The following is a 15,590-nucleotide window of genomic DNA, read 5'->3' on the forward strand; positions in this document are numbered from 1 at the left end:
GAGGTTCCAGGAGGACCGGGTTTTGCAAGTCACGAGCGGGCCCTTCTTCACCTGCAGACAAGGCTTCCTCTGCATGAAGGGGCATTCTCACCCGTATCTGGGGTGGGGGGACATCTTTGCTGGTTTCTGGATCCATGGACCTCTCTGATAAAGGACAAGTGGGTCCCAAAGTTTATTCGTTCGGGCTACAAGAATGAGTTTTGTTCTTATCATCCGGAAACCTTCTTCCCTTCCAACCTGCACTTGTCCCCAGATCGCTTACGGGGTCTCTTTGGGGTAGTGCATGACTTGTTCAAGAGGTGATTGTCCCAGTTCAGACTTTGGAACGTTTTCATTGGTTTTGCTCAAACCTTTTTACAGTTCCTAGGAAGGAAGACAAGGTACGTCCTGGACCTCAAGGTGCTAAACTGCTTTGCGCGGGTACAGAAGTTCTGAATGGAGTTCATTCCCACGGTAGTGGTGTCCCTACATCAGGGGGATTTTTTTGCTTCTATTGACCTCAAGGGCGCCTACCTTCATATTCCAATATGTGCCGGTCACCAGCGCTGCTTCGGCCTTGCCGAGGAGCATTATCAGTTTGTACCGTTACCCTTCGGTCTCGCCTCCGCTCCTCGGATCTTCACGAAAGTCTTCGCCCCTGTACTTGTATTGTTGCGTCAGCGGGGGATCGCGGTACTGCTGAGGTACCTGGACAATCTTCTGTGAGCGGAGTCTCTGACTGCTCTGATGGACAACTTGGAGAATACTTTGCGAACTCTGAGGGATTTCGGTTGGATTCTGAACCTTCAGAAGTCTACTCTGGTTCCGTACACAAGACTGGACTATCTGGGTCTGACTCTGGACTCGGCCTCAACAAGAGTGTTTCTTCCTCTGGAAAAACTCCAGAAATTGCAGGAGACAGTCCAGCGTCTGTTGTCCAGCAGATGGTCATCCCTCCGGGCTTGCATGCGGGTGCTGGTCCTGATGGTGTCTACCTTCCAGGTGGTTCCATTTGCACAGTTCCAAATGAGATCTCTGCAAAAAGAGCTCCTGGTGAAATGGGACAAAAATCCTCAGGCTCTAGACAATCTCATCCTGTTGAGCCGAGATGCGAGATGGTCCCTGATCTGGTGGCTTCGTCCTCCGACACTTCGACAGGGAAAATCCTTTCTCCCCCTGTACTGGATGTTGTCACCACGGATGCCAGCCTGTCCGGTTGGGGTGGTGTCCTCAGCACAGAGTGTGCTCAAGGGGTCTGGACTCTTCCAGAGTCTAGACTGCCGATCAATGTACTGGAACTCCGAGCGATCACCTTACCTGGTGGTTCACAGAGATAAGGTGGTTCTTCGTCCCTGTCCATCGTTCCTTCCAAAGGTCATCCATGATTTCTATTTGAATGAAGACATTGTGTTGCCTTCCCTATGTCCCAGGCCTAAACATCCGAAGGAAATTGCCTTGCATTCCCTGACTGTGGTTCGGGCAATCAGGGGTGTACCTGGCAGCTATTGACTCTTTTAGGCAGTCAGACTCGCTGTTTGTACTCACGGATGGACTTCGAGAAGGGTTGGTTGCTTCTGCTGCGACCATTTCCAGATGAATCAGACAGACAGTGGTTCAGGCCTATTCAATTAAGGGTCAGGTACCTCCTTTCCCCATTAAGGCGCACTCTGCTAGGGTGCTTAGTCTACAGACATCAGTGATGCAGGTTTACAAGGCGGCCACTAAGTCGTCTGTGCACACTTTCACAAAGTTTTACAAGGTGGATGTGTTGGCATTTGCGCATGCTTCTTTTTGGCCGCAAGGTTTTGCAGGTTGCCGTTTAGAGGACCTGGTCCTATTTGAGAGTGTATTTTTTTCAGGTGAGCTCCGGTTTATGGTTGAGCTCCATGTTACCTGGTTGGCTACGCTTTAGCCTTGGGAATTTTTTCTTGATGTTCCAACCTCTAATGTTTGACACTACTTTGGGATGTCCCAATGGTTATTAAGATAAGGAGCTGTGTTCGTCAATGAACAAAAGAGAAATCGGGATTTTTGACTAAAATCCATTTCTCTGATGTTCATTGACGGACACAGCACCCACCCCTCTGTGGAGTTGGCTTTCTTCTGACACTGCTTATAACAGTGCCTATAGCGGAGAGTGGGAGTATACCCCCCTGGGACTGCCCCATAGGCGTAGTCAAGTTTTTTGCTGCCTACTGATTTTTAATTAGTGTGCTTTTCCAATAAAGCTGTTTAATACCGTCAGTGTCCTCTGCAGTGACTTTCTTAGGGTTCTCTGCTTTAGTTTTTCTGCTTATATTTTGTCATGTGGACTGCACCACTTCAATACCTGATCAGGTTGTGGTGATAGGTAGATGCAGCTGTAGTAGGGCCCTGTCACTTCCCTGCTATTTAACTATTGTGTGGTTGATCTGAGCTTAAGTGTTTTTTAGTTCAGGATTAAAAGTAGGTATTTACACAGATCTTTTTGATGAAGGCAATATAATGAAAGCTTTGTATTTTCTGAATAAATGGAAAGGGTGGAGAGTATGATGTCACCGCCCCACCTCTGACCTTATAACTGTGTAAAAATATATCATGTCTGGAATTTATCTGTTTCTAAAAGCCTACAAAACAAATTTGTGTGGCTCTAGGTGTGGTTGCCACCATCCCCTTGTCTTATAACAAAAAAAAAATACTCATAATGGGATTTTGAAGGCAACCCAATTCCAAAATTGAATCAAAAGATCAATATTTGTTTTCTACAGTTAAAATTATACCAGGTATATAAATACACTATCTCCATATACAATTCAATAACACATGTAAAACACATATAAGAAATTTCTCCAGTATCAAAAACACACAGAAGTTATAACATTATGTGACGCAGATCCTATATACAGGGCCGTCGCATCAAGGCAGGCAAACGAAGCAATTGCTTGGGGCCCCAAGACCCGACACAGACGACTGACATTATCATCAGGGCCGGCTGCAGCCCCGGCCCCCGCTGTGCTCCAGTGACAGTGATGGATCTTTCCTGCTACGTGAGCCGCTATGAGCGGCATGACGTCACATCCGGCGGGAGCGGCTGCGCGGCGGTTGTTCATTCATCTGACAGTCTGACTGGCTGCAACTCCGCAAGACGGTCACGGCGCGTCGGTGCCGATCCCTCCCACAGCACGCAGAAGCCAGCAGCAGCAGCAGCATGATCGATTCGCAGGAGTCTATCTGACCGAGACTGACTGAAGCCTTCAGTCTGAAGGAGCGGAGGCGGAGCAGAGCAGAGCCTGAGACAGCCAGCTGAGCCAGGCAAGAGTTAATGGGCTGGGGCCTGGGGGACCTGGACCTCTTGCATTTGGGGGGATCAGCATATTTTAGGGCCCCTACTAGTACTACAGCATTGTATTAGGGGGAGGGGGGTTAGCACTGTATTAGGAGGAGGGGAGCAGCATTGTATTAGGGGGAGGGGGGATCAGCATTGTATTAGGGGGAGGGGGGATCAGCATTGTATTAGGTCCCCTGATAATTCTGGCATCTCCTGTACCATGTCCACACGGCCTCTGGCATTTCCTGTACCATGTCCGCACAGCCCCTGACATTTCCTGTACCATGTCCGCACAGCCCCTGACATTTCCTGTACCATGTCCGCACAGCCCCTGACATTTCCTGTACCATGTCCGCACAGCCCCTGACATTTCCTGTACCATGTCCGCACAGCCCCTGACATGTCCTGTACCATGTCCGCACAGCCCCTGACATTTCCTGTACCATGTCCGCACAGCACCTGACATCTCCTGTACCATGTCCGCACAGCCTCTGACATGTCCTGTACCATGTCCGCACAGCCTCTGACATGTCCTGTACCATGTCCGCACAGCCTCTGACATGTCCTGTACCATGTCCGCACAGCCTCTGACATGTCCTGTACCATGTCCGCACAGCCTCTGACATGTCCTGTACCATGTCCGCACAGCCTCTGACATGTCCTGTACCATGTCCGCACAGCCTCTGACATGTCCTGTACCATGTCCGCACAGCCTCTGACATGTCCTGTACCATGTCCGCACAGCCTCTGACATGTCCTGTACCATGTCCGCACAGCCTCTGACATGTCCTGTACCATGTCCGCACAGCCTCTGACATGTCCTGTACCATGTCCGCACAGCCTCTGACATGTCCTGTACCATGTCCGCACAGCCTCTGACATGTCCTGTACCATGTCCGCACAGCCTCTGACATGTCCTGTACCATGTCCGCACAGCCTCTGACATGTCCTGTACCATGTCCGCACAGCCTCTGACATGTCCTGTACCATGTCCGCACAGCCTCTGACATGTCCTGTACCATGTCCGCACAGCCTCTGACATGTCCTGTACCATGTCCGCACAGCCTCTGACATGTCCTGTACCATGTCCGCACAGCCTCTGACATGTCCTGTACCATGTCCGCACAGCCTCTGACATGTCCTGTACCATGTCCGCACAGCCTCTGACATGTCCTGTACCATGTCCGCACAGCCTCTGACATGTCCTGTACCATGTCCGCACAGCCTCTGACATGTCCTGTACCATGTCCGCACAGCCTCTGACATGTCCTGTACCATGTCCGCACAGCCTCTGACATGTCCTGTACCATGTCCGCACAGCCTCTGACATGTCCTGTACCATGTCCGCACAGCCTCTGACATGTCCTGTACCATGTCCGCACAGCCTCTGACATGTCCTGTACCATGTCCGCACAGCCTCTGACATGTCCTGTACCATGTCCGCACAGCCTCTGACATGTCCTGTACCATGTCCGCACAGCCTCTGACATGTCCTGTACCATGTCCGCACAGCCTCTGACATGTCCTGTACCATGTCCGCACAGCCTCTGACATGTCCTGTACCATGTCCGCACAGCCTCTGACATGTCCTGTACCATGTCCGCACAGCCTCTGACATGTCCTGTACCATGTCCGCACAGCCTCTGACATGTCCTGTACCATGTCCGCACAGCCTCTGACATGTCCTGTACCATGTCCGCACAGCCTCTGACATGTCCTGTACCATGTCCGCACAGCCTCTGACATGTCCTGTACCATGTCCGCACAGCCTCTGACATGTCCTGTACCATGTCCGCACAGCCTCTGACATGTCCTGTACCATGTCCGCACAGCCTCTGACATGTCCTGTACCATGTCCGCACAGCCTCTGACATGTCCTGTACCATGTCCGCACAGCCTCTGACATGTCCTGTACCATGTCCGCACAGCCTCTGACATGTCCTGTACCATGTCCGCACAGCCTCTGACATGTCCTGTACCATGTCCGCACAGCCTCTGACATGTCCTGTACCATGTCCGCACAGCCTCTGACATGTCCTGTACCATGTCCGCACAGCCTCTGACATGTCCTGTACCATGTCCGCACAGCCTCTGACATGTCCTGTACCATGTCCGCACAGCCTCTGACATGTCCTGTACCATGTCCGCACAGCCTCTGACATGTCCTGTACCATGTCCGCACAGCCTCTGACATGTCCTGTACCATGTCCGCACAGCCTCTGACATGTCCTGTACCATGTCCGCACAGCCTCTGACTGGCTTTGCGTGTGTGCGGGGGGGCTTCCATGTCCATTTTGCTTGGGGCCCCCAAATTCCTTCAAACGGCCCTGCCTATATATACCCTAATGTTATAACTTCTATGTGTTTGATACTGGAGACATTTCTTATGTGTTTTTTACATGTGTTATGACATTATGACATTGTAAATGGAGATTTATATACCTGGTAGAATTTTACAGGAATTGTACAAAATAAATATTGATCTTTTATGTCAATGTTGGTATTCAGTTGCCTTCAAAATCCTATTATGAGTATTTTCATTTTTATGTTTTAAAAACCTTTGCCATGCACAGCACCGAAATGATTTGCTTCACTTTGTTTGTACACCCATAGTATAGCTGGGGGTGCACATTGTGCATCAGTCAGGAGCTGCAGTGGGTTTGGGCAGTGCCCAAGAGTACATCATACCTTTAGCATGCCCCAATTTGCACTTTGGAAGGATTTTCTCTCACGCCCGGTTTTGGTTATTGGACTGGAAGTAAAAGAAGCCTTCCCAGAGGGACACAGATGGCAAAAAAAAAAACTGACCGGTTTTCTCCTTTACTCTCTTGCTGTGTAGCATGACAGTGAAAATCTAGGGACTGAATGGATAGATATACAAATCCTTTGGAAGGCAACACTGTTCCCTGCTATGTATTTTTTTTTCTCTGCATTTTGCTAATTGCTTGGAGTTCAGTTTTAACATTTTACCATTCTGCTGCATTTACAGCCATTAGTAAAGTGCCGGTACTGTAGAATAAGGCCCCATGCACACGGGACGTTTTTAATGCTGCTGTAAGCAGCGTCAGGCGTTTTCTTTTTGCAGCCTAAAAACGCCTCTCCATGTTATTCTATGGCCTCATGCACACTCAGACGTTTTTGAGCTGTAAGTGGCTTAGGCGTTTTTAGGCTGCAACAAGAACCCACCACCTGCGCGTTCTGAGGACCAGCGTTACAGCGTTAAAAACGCCTGACGCTGCTAAAAGCTGAATAACTTTGCTATAACGTTGCTTAACGTGCGTTAAGCCACGTTATACGTTTTTTTTTCTTCCATTCAAAATCAATGGTTCCCTATGGGAGCCTATTGATTTGAATGGAGGTCGCACCGCAACACCGCAAGTCGGATCCGACTTGCGGGGTGACTTGCGCTGTGGGAATCTTGAGGGGGAACTCCACGCCAAAATGTGAAAAAAACGGCGTGGGGTCCCCCCCCAAGGTTCCAAACCAGGCCCTTCGGGTCTGTTATGGAATTTGAGGGTAGCCCCATGCCGAAAAAACGGCGTGGGGTCCCCCCCAAAATCCATACCAGACCCTTATCCGAGCATGCAGCCTGGCAGGCCAGGAAAGGGGAGGGGACGAGCGAGCGGCCCCACCCCCCCTGGACCACACCAGGCCACATGCCCTCAACATGGGGGGGTGTTGGTGCTTTGGGGCAGGGGGAGCTCTGCACCCCCCACCTCAAAGCACCTTGCCCCCATGTTGATGAGGACAAGGGCCTCATCCCCACAACCCTGGCCGGTGGTTGTGGGGGTCTGCGGGCAGGGGGCTCATCGGAATCTGGAAGCACCCTTTAACAAGGGGGCCCCCCAGATCCCGGACCCCCTCCCTATGTGAATGGGTATGGGGTACACTGTACCCCTACCCATTCACCCCATAAAAGGCAGTGTATGGAAATAACGACAAGAGACGTTTTGGAAAGTTTATTAAAAATCTTCATCCGACTCTTCTTGTCTTCTCCTCTCCGGGGTCTTCTCCGGGGTCTTCTGCTCTTTTGCTGTCCCCCTCTTCTTGTGTTCTTCTCTCCGGGGTCTTCTGCTGTCCCCTCTTCTGCTGTCCCCCTCTTCTTTTCTTCTCCTCTCCGGTCTTCTGCTCTTTAGCTGTCGGCTGTCGGCTGTCTTCTTCCTCCGGTCCTTCTCCTCCGACGTCTCCGCTGATTATGCCTATCTCCGGTCTCTTCAGCTTATTATATAGCCATTAGGGACGTGGCCCCGATGACGTCATCGGGAGGCCCCGCCCCCTCATGTCACAGATGACATCATCTGTGCCATGAGGGGGCGGGGCCTCCCGATGACGTCATCGGGGCCACGCCCCTAATGGCTATATAATAAGCTGAAGAGACCGGAGATAGGCATAATCAGCGGAGACGTCGGAGGAGAAGGACCGGAGGAAGAAGACAGCCGACAGCCGACAGCTAAAGAGCAGAAGACCGCAGAGGAGAAGAAAAGAAGAGGGGGACAGCAGAAGAGGGGACAGCAGAAGACCCCGGAGAGAAGAACACAAGAAGAGGGGGACAGCAAAAGAGCAGAAGACCCCGGAGAGGAGAAGACAAGAAGGGCGGACAGCAAAAGAGCAGAAGACCCCGGAGAGGAGAAGACAAGAAGGGCGGACAGCAAAAGAGCAGAAGACCCCGGAGAGGAGAAGACAAGAAGGGCGGACAGCAAAAGAGCAGAAGACCCCGGAGAGGAGAAGACAAGAAGGGCGGACAGCAAAAGAGCAGAAGACCCCGGAGAAGACCCCGGAGAGGAGAAGACAAGAAGAGTCGGATGAAGATTTTTAATAAACTTTCCAAAACGTCTCTTGTCGTTATTTCCATACACTGCCTTTTATGGGGTGAATGGGTAGGGGTACAGTGTACCCCATACCCATTCACATAGGGAGGGGGTCCGGGATCTGGGGGGCCCCCTTGTTAAAGGGTGCTTCCAGATTCCGATGAGCCCCCTGCCCGCAGACCCCCACAACCACCGGCCAGGGTTGTGGGGATGAGGCCCTTGTCCTCATCAACATGGGGGCAAGGTGCTTTGAGGTGGGGGGTGCAGAGCTCCCCCTGCCCCAAAGCACCAACACCCCCCCATGTTGAGGGCATGTGGCCTGGTGTGGTCCGGGGGGGTGGGGCCGCTCGCTCGTCCCCTCCCCTTTCCTGGCCTGCCAGGCTGCATGCTCGGATAAGGGTCTGGTATGGATTTTGGGGGGGACCCCACGCCGTTTTTTCGGCATGGGGCTACCCTCAAATTCCATAACAGACCCGAAGGGCCTGGTTTGGAACCTTGGGGGGGGACCCCACGCCGTTTTTTTCACATTTTGGCGTGGAGTTCCCCCTCAAGATTCCCACAGCGCACGTCACCCCGCAAGTCGGATCCGACTTGCGGTGTTGCGGTGCGACCTCCATTCAAATCAATAGGCTCCCATAGGGAAACATTGATTTTGAATGGAAGAAAAAAAAACGCTGCTAAAAGCAACGTGGCAAAACGTGCAATAACGCCAATGGAAAAAGCTACTGAAAGCACGTTTTTACAGCTGCTTTTTCCGGCGTCAGAACTAACTTTGACGTACGTTTTTTCTAACGCCCCGTGTGCATGGGGCCTAAATTGTGGCCTTTGTTTAAAAAAAAAAATAAATAAATAAATAAAGTGCTGTCAGAATGTATTTTTTTGCATATACTCAATCACCTTTTTTTCTTCATAAAGAGTAATGGTATTAAGGCATGCCTGCATGTGCCGTATTAACTGGGTTGGCTTATTTTAAGCATCGCCAAATGTAAGCTGGCCATAAATGGTCCAATGTGATGCTTGAGTATGCCTTGGGGGAGGAAAACAGTTACATGGCCAATCTTTCTGCTTCTTCTGCACACAGGAAGATTTCTCCCCGTCCATAGATGGGTCGAATCTCCGCCCGTCCATGCTGATCCAGCCAAGATTCAAACCATCTATGGCCACCTTTAGAACAGTGGGTGGGGAGAAATATTTTCCGTCTCTCGACTTGGGTACAACCAGCATGACGAAGTTTCAGCATGTAACTATTGTCAGCAGCTGTAGCAGTTTGCAATAATCACTGTGCTCTCCCGGCAGGGACCGCTCCCCCGCTGGGAGAACACAATAGCTTAGTGGGGGGGTCTAGTGATTTTCTTTTCTGCAACTCGTTGCAGTAAAGAAAATCGCATCATCTACTGTTTGCACAGTCTTGGTCTGGTCATATGCATTTTTTTTTTTTGTCAGGATTTTAATTTACACCTGTCGTGGTATCTTTTTAGTGAGTGACTTATATTTTGGTGACTGGGCCCACTTTACAGAGAATACACAAAATATACATGTGTAACAGATACATACATATATATATATATATATATATAGGATTTCAAAATTAGAAAAGAGCTTTTTTTTTTTTTTTTTTTTTTTTTTTTTTTTTTTTTTACTTGAAGGCAGACACCAACCATATCCGTGATATCAAGTGGTTTATTTTTATTCTAGGGAAATTCTAAATAATCGTGTGTCTTTTTCCTGTCTTGACATTTGCACGTTTTATGGTATGATATGTATATGATCAGTCGGCATAGATAAAGCAATTAAAAGTTGGTAGTGGGCGATGAAGGCTGTCTGTCAAATCTTGCATTCTTAGATCTCCTATGCATTCCTGGGTAGTGTTAACAGGCTGCTAAAATGTTTTTTTTTATTACACACAATACAGTATTTGTGCAGCCCTTTATCAAAAACACATTATCGAAAAAGATACACTAAAATGAGTTTTAGTGAACATAAACACAATATATTGCCTAGTTTTTGGTAAAATCTAAATGATGTTGCGTTAAGTAAATGGTTACCAAACATGTCAAGACTCCAAAATTTTGACAAACTACGGTACCTAAAATTTTTCATAGGTGAAGCTTTAAAAATGTAGAGTGAACCGTGAAGGATGTCTCTAGAACTGTTTTCACTCTACATTGGTGGCGATACCTCACATATTTGGTGCAATCTCTTTTTACATATGCATGCGAAACCTATTGTATGCGTGTAATTGCATGTATGTGAAGGGGGATGGGGTGCTTTTAACTTTAATGCTTTCACAAGAGGGGAAAAAAAGTGATTGGCAAAGCTGTGTGTGTGTATGGTGGGCAACAAATGGTTACATTCCAGATACTGAGGTTGAAAGTTAACCAATAGTGCATGCATGCTTATGAAGCTTTGTGTTTTATGGCTTTCTCAATAGGTTTTCCAGGTGCTGTGTAGAATAGGCAACAGGACCCGGGGATCTTTATGGCTTGGTCTCTGCTGGCTGCACAGCTCAGAGGTAGAGTTGAGCGGACACCTGGATGTCCGTGTTCGGCGGGTTCGGCCGAACTTTAAAAAAAAGTCCGGGTCCGTGTCCCGGACTTTTGCCGAACTTTTCCCGGACACCGAACCCCATTGAAGTCAATGGGGACCCGAACTTTCAGGCACTAAAATGGCTCTAAAACACCAAAGGAAAGGGCTAGAGTGCTGCAAATGGCAGCAAAACGTAGTTAAGAGCATGGCAAGTGCTCTGCAAACAAATGTGGATAGGGAAATAACTTAAAACAACAAAAAAAAACAGAAAAATAAAACAATGTTCTTCATCTCTGAAGGACGAGGCCCATATGGAGTAGGAGGGAGGTTGAGGTGGTGGTGGATGTGGCGGTGTCATAGGCGTGCGCACAGGGTGTGCCGGGTGTACCTGGGCACACCCTAATCACCTAGGGCACATTAGCATTATCGCTCTGTTTGCCAGTGAGGAGATGGGAAAGATCTCCCTCGGACCTGCTCTATTTCACTTTGCCAGCAGGGAGAGTAATGTATCGGGGCCATGTACATGTAGGCAAACACATGCATGTGTATTTAAACTTTGGGGTGCACACCCTAATGCAATAGGCTGCGCACACCTATGGGCGGTGTAGGTGGAAGCGGCGGTGGAGGAGGACCAGGGCCGGATTAAGAGCATCATGGGCTTGGTGCTGAGGATTTTGAAGGAGCTTAAGGGCCGTGCCTTGGCATGCACCCAGAGGAGGAAGGGTGCAGCCATGCATGCCTAATTCAACATGGGATGCTGTCTCTGAAGCCCATAAACACATCCATGCATCGGCAACTGTCCCTCCTTGTCCGGCCTTCGTGCTGTGTGGGGAGGTTCTGAGGGAGCTGCCTGGGGAAGCGAGCATAGAAGCCAGACTTTTGTGTTTACAAGTGACAGAAGAGCGGTAACAGTGAATATGGCCAACCCGGGGCCTATATAAAGGTAGGGGCCTGGAGCTGCAGCTCCAATAGCCCCTACGTTAATCTGGCCCTGAGGAGGACGAGGTAGCCAACACTGCTTCTTTTCACAAATTTTAAATGAGGGTACACCCCAAAAGAGTGAGAAAGAGCAAACATAGAACAATGGCTGGGTAAGGTCGGTATCCATCGCTATTCTGCACAAGGTACGGAAAAGTCCCGTGGGATCCATGCCTGGTTCATTTTAATGAACGTTAGCTTGTCCACATTGTCTCTGGACAGGCGGCTGCGCTTGTCTGTGATAACGCCCCCAGCCGTGCTAAATACCCGTTCAGATAATACACTGGCTGCAGGGCACGCCAGCACCTCCAAGGCGTAAAGGGCAAGCTCAGGCCATGTGCCCAACTTGGAGACCCAGAAGTTGAAGGGGGCAGACCCCTCATTCAGTACGTCTAGGCGTGTGCACACATACTGCTCCACCATGTTGGTAAAATGCTGCCTCCTGCTAAGACGTTCCATCTGAGCTGCTGGTGCTGCTGTTTGTTGTGGCGTGCTGACAAAGCTTTTCCACATTTCGGCCATGCTAACCCTGCCTTCTGAGGTGCTGGCGGTGCCCTGGTTGCGTTGGCGACCTCTTCCTCCTCCTCCTCCTCTGCCTTGTGCTTCCACTGGGGCCCCGCTGTCAGGTGGGAATGCCAGCAGCATGGCGTCTACCAGCGTGCGCTTGTACTAGCGCATCTTGCGATCGCGCTCCAGTGAGTGAATTAAGGACGGTACGTTGTCCTTGTAACGGGGATCCAGCAGCGTGGCCACCCAGTAATCAGCACAAGTTAGAATGTGGGCAACTCGGCGGTCGTTGTGGAGACACTGCAGCATGTAATCGCTCATGTGTGCCAGGCTGCCCAGAGGCAACGAAAGGCTGTCCTCTGTGGGAGGTGTATCGTCCGTGTCCTCTGTATCCCCCCAGCCACGCACCAGTGATGGCCATGAGCTGGCCTGGGTGCCACCCTGCTGTGAACATGGTTCCATCTCCTCCTCCAGCTCCTCTTCCTCATCCTCCAGAACTGTGCCCCTGCTGGACAATTGTGTCCCTGGCGTTTGTGTGTGCAGGAACCCACCCTCGGAGCCCCTTGCGAATGACTGCCCTGAAAGCCTTGGAAATGTTACCTCCTCATCCTCCTCCTCCTCCTCCTCATCCTCATCCTCCTCATCCTGTGCCACATTCTCTTCCATCATCGCCCGAATTGTTTTTTCAAGGAGGCATAGAAGTGGGATAGTTAAGCTGAGAATGGCGTCATCGGCACTGGCCATGTTGGTGGAGTACTCAAAACAGCGCAACAAGGCACACAGGTCTCGCATGGAGGCCCAGTTATTGGTGGTGAAGTGGTGCTGTTCCGCAGAGCGACTCACGCGTGCGTGCTGCAGCTGAAACTCCACTATGGCCTGCTGCTGCTCGCACAGTCTTTGCAGCAAGTGCAAGGTGGAGTTCCACCTTGTGGGCACGTCGCATATGAGGCGGTGAGCGGGAAGGCCGAAGTTACGCTGCAGCGCTGACAGGCGAGCAGCAGCAGGGTGAGAACGCCGAAAGTGCGCACAGACGGCCCGCACTTTCTGCAGCAGCTCTGACATATCGGGGTAGTTTTTAAGGAACCTCTGCACCACCAAATTCAGCACATGCGCCAGGCAAGGGATGTGCGTCAAACCGGCTAGGCCCAGAGCTGCTATGAGAGTTCGCCCGTTATCGCACACCACCAGGCCGGGCTTGAGGCTCGCTGGCAGCAACCACTCATTTGTCTGCTGTTCCATGCTCCTCCACAACTCCTGCGCGGTGTGTGGTTTGTCCCCCAAACAGGAAAGTTGTAAAACTGCCTGCTGTCGTTTACCCCTGGCCGTGCTGAAGTTGGTGGTGAAGGTGTTACGCTGTCCGGATGAGGAGGCGGTAGAGGATGAGGAAGCGGAGTAGGAGGAGTTAGGAACAGGAGGCAAACTGAAGCGCCCTGCAATCCTCGGTGGTGGAAGGACATGCGCCAAATTGCTATCCGCCTCAGGCCCATCCGCCACTGCATTTGCCCAGTGTGCCGTTAGGGAGATATAACGCCCCTGACCGTGCTTACTGGTCCACGTATCGGTAGTTAGGTGTACCTTGCCAGAGATGGCGTTGCGCAGTGCACACCTGATTTTTTCCCCCACTTGGTTGTGCAGGGAAGGGATGGCTTGCCTGGAAAAGTAGTGGCGGCTGGGCACGACGTACTGTGGGACAGCCACCGACATAAGGTTTTTAAAACTGTGCGTCTCCACCAGACGGAATGACAGCATTTCAAAGGCCAAGAATTTTGAAATGCTGGCATTCAGGGCCAGGGATCGCCGGTGGGTAGGGGGGTACTTCCTCTTCCTCTCAAGTGTTTGGGAGATGGAAAGCTGAACGCTTCCACGGGACATTGTGGAGATGGTTGGTGACCCAGGTGGTGGTTTTGCTGACAGATCCTCTGTTTGCGGGGTGGCAGGTGTCGGTATCACTACAGATGTGGCTGGAGCGGCCGAGACTGCAGCAGAAGAGGAAGCAGGATGAGCCAGAGACTTTTCTTGGTTTTGAAGGTGTCTACTCCACTGCAGCTCGTGCTTTGCACTTAGATGCCTGATCATGCAGGTTGTGCTCAGGTTGAGAAGGTTTATGCCTCGCTTCAGGCTCTGATTGCACAGGGTGCAAACCACTCGTGTCCTGTCATCAGCACATTTTCTAAAGAACTTCCACGCTAGAGAACTCCTTTAAGCTGACTTTGGTGCGCTCGTTCCCTTGCTGCGTTGGGCAGTAGCGGGCGTAGTGTCTAGGGCACGGCCGCTCCGCTTCTGCACCCTGCTCCCTCTTCTGCTGTGCTGGTGGCTCTGTGCGACCAACGCCTCTTCCTCCAAACTACTCAGGTCACCTGCATGACGTTCTTTCCATGTGGGGTTGAGGACCTCATCGTCCTCCACATCATCTTCCACCCAGTCTTCACCCCTGCCCTCCTTGTCGGTCTCCACAATGCTGAACGCCACAGCAGTTGGCACCTGCGTTTCATCATCATCGGAGACGTGCTGCGATGATCCTTGCATGTACTCATCTTGAGAAATAAGTGGTTGGACATCGCTGCACTCAATCTCTTCAACTTCTGGGGCAGGGCTAGGTGGATGGCCCTGGGAAACCCTGCTGACAGAGTCCTCAAAAAGAATAAGAGACTGCTGTATGGTTTGGGGCTCAGACTGCTTGCCTGATTTCCAAGGGGGTGTGGTGAAAGACGGTTGGACATTGGCTGCAGGTGCCAACTCTGACCTTTCTGCAGTAGACTGGGTGGGAGACAATGTGAAGGAACTGGAGGCACTGTCAGCAACCCAATCTACTATCGCCTGTACTTCTTCAGGCCTCATCACGTCTAGAGGCGCATGATGCCCTACCAAATACTGATGCAGGTTCTGTCGCCTACTCACACTTGTGGAAGGTGTTTCACTTGTGCGTGTAGCTGGCACAGATCGACCACGTCCTCTCCTTGCAACAGGAGCTCTACCAGCAGCACCACGACCCAGGCCACGGCCCCTATTTGACGGTCTCCTCATATTTCTGTAATTTATGATCTTGCCCTAGAAAGGTGTTTATTGAATAGCGGAACAAAACAACAACAGTATCGCACAGGTGTATCTCACAGTCAAATATGCAAACTATGCCGCAATTTAATGTTTTTTACCCCAAAAGGGTGTATATTGAATAGCGGAATAGGAAAAAGGATAAAAAAACGGTGTATCTCACACGTACCGATACAGACTATGCCGAAATTTAATTTTCTTACACTCCAAAATGGTGTATATTGAATAGCGGAATAGGACAAATTTTACAAAACGGTGTATCTCACACGTACAAACACCAACTACGCCCTGATTACAATTTTTTGTACCCTAAAGGCAGGGTGAGGAAGAGGAGTAGGAGGAGTTGGGAACAGGAGGCAAACTGAAGCGCCCTGCAATCCTCGGCGGTAGAAGGAGATGCGCCCCAAAAATTGGAAAGGTGTATCTCACACGTA

At 50.6% G+C, this 15,590-nt stretch overlaps 1 protein-coding gene across 1 annotated transcript in view; it reads left to right on the forward strand.

The window, feature by feature from the left end:
• CSK (C-terminal Src kinase) overlaps nucleotides 1-15,590 on the forward strand; it is a 236,984-nt gene that overhangs the window by 135,598 nt on the left and 85,796 nt on the right. The gene's annotated exons all lie outside the window — the stretch shown is intronic.

The sequence above is a fragment of the Pelophylax lessonae genome (assembly GCF_965119305.1).
Source record: "Pelophylax lessonae genome assembly, chromosome: 4".
Classification (NCBI taxonomy): Eukaryota; Metazoa; Chordata; class Amphibia; order Anura; family Ranidae; genus Pelophylax; species Pelophylax lessonae.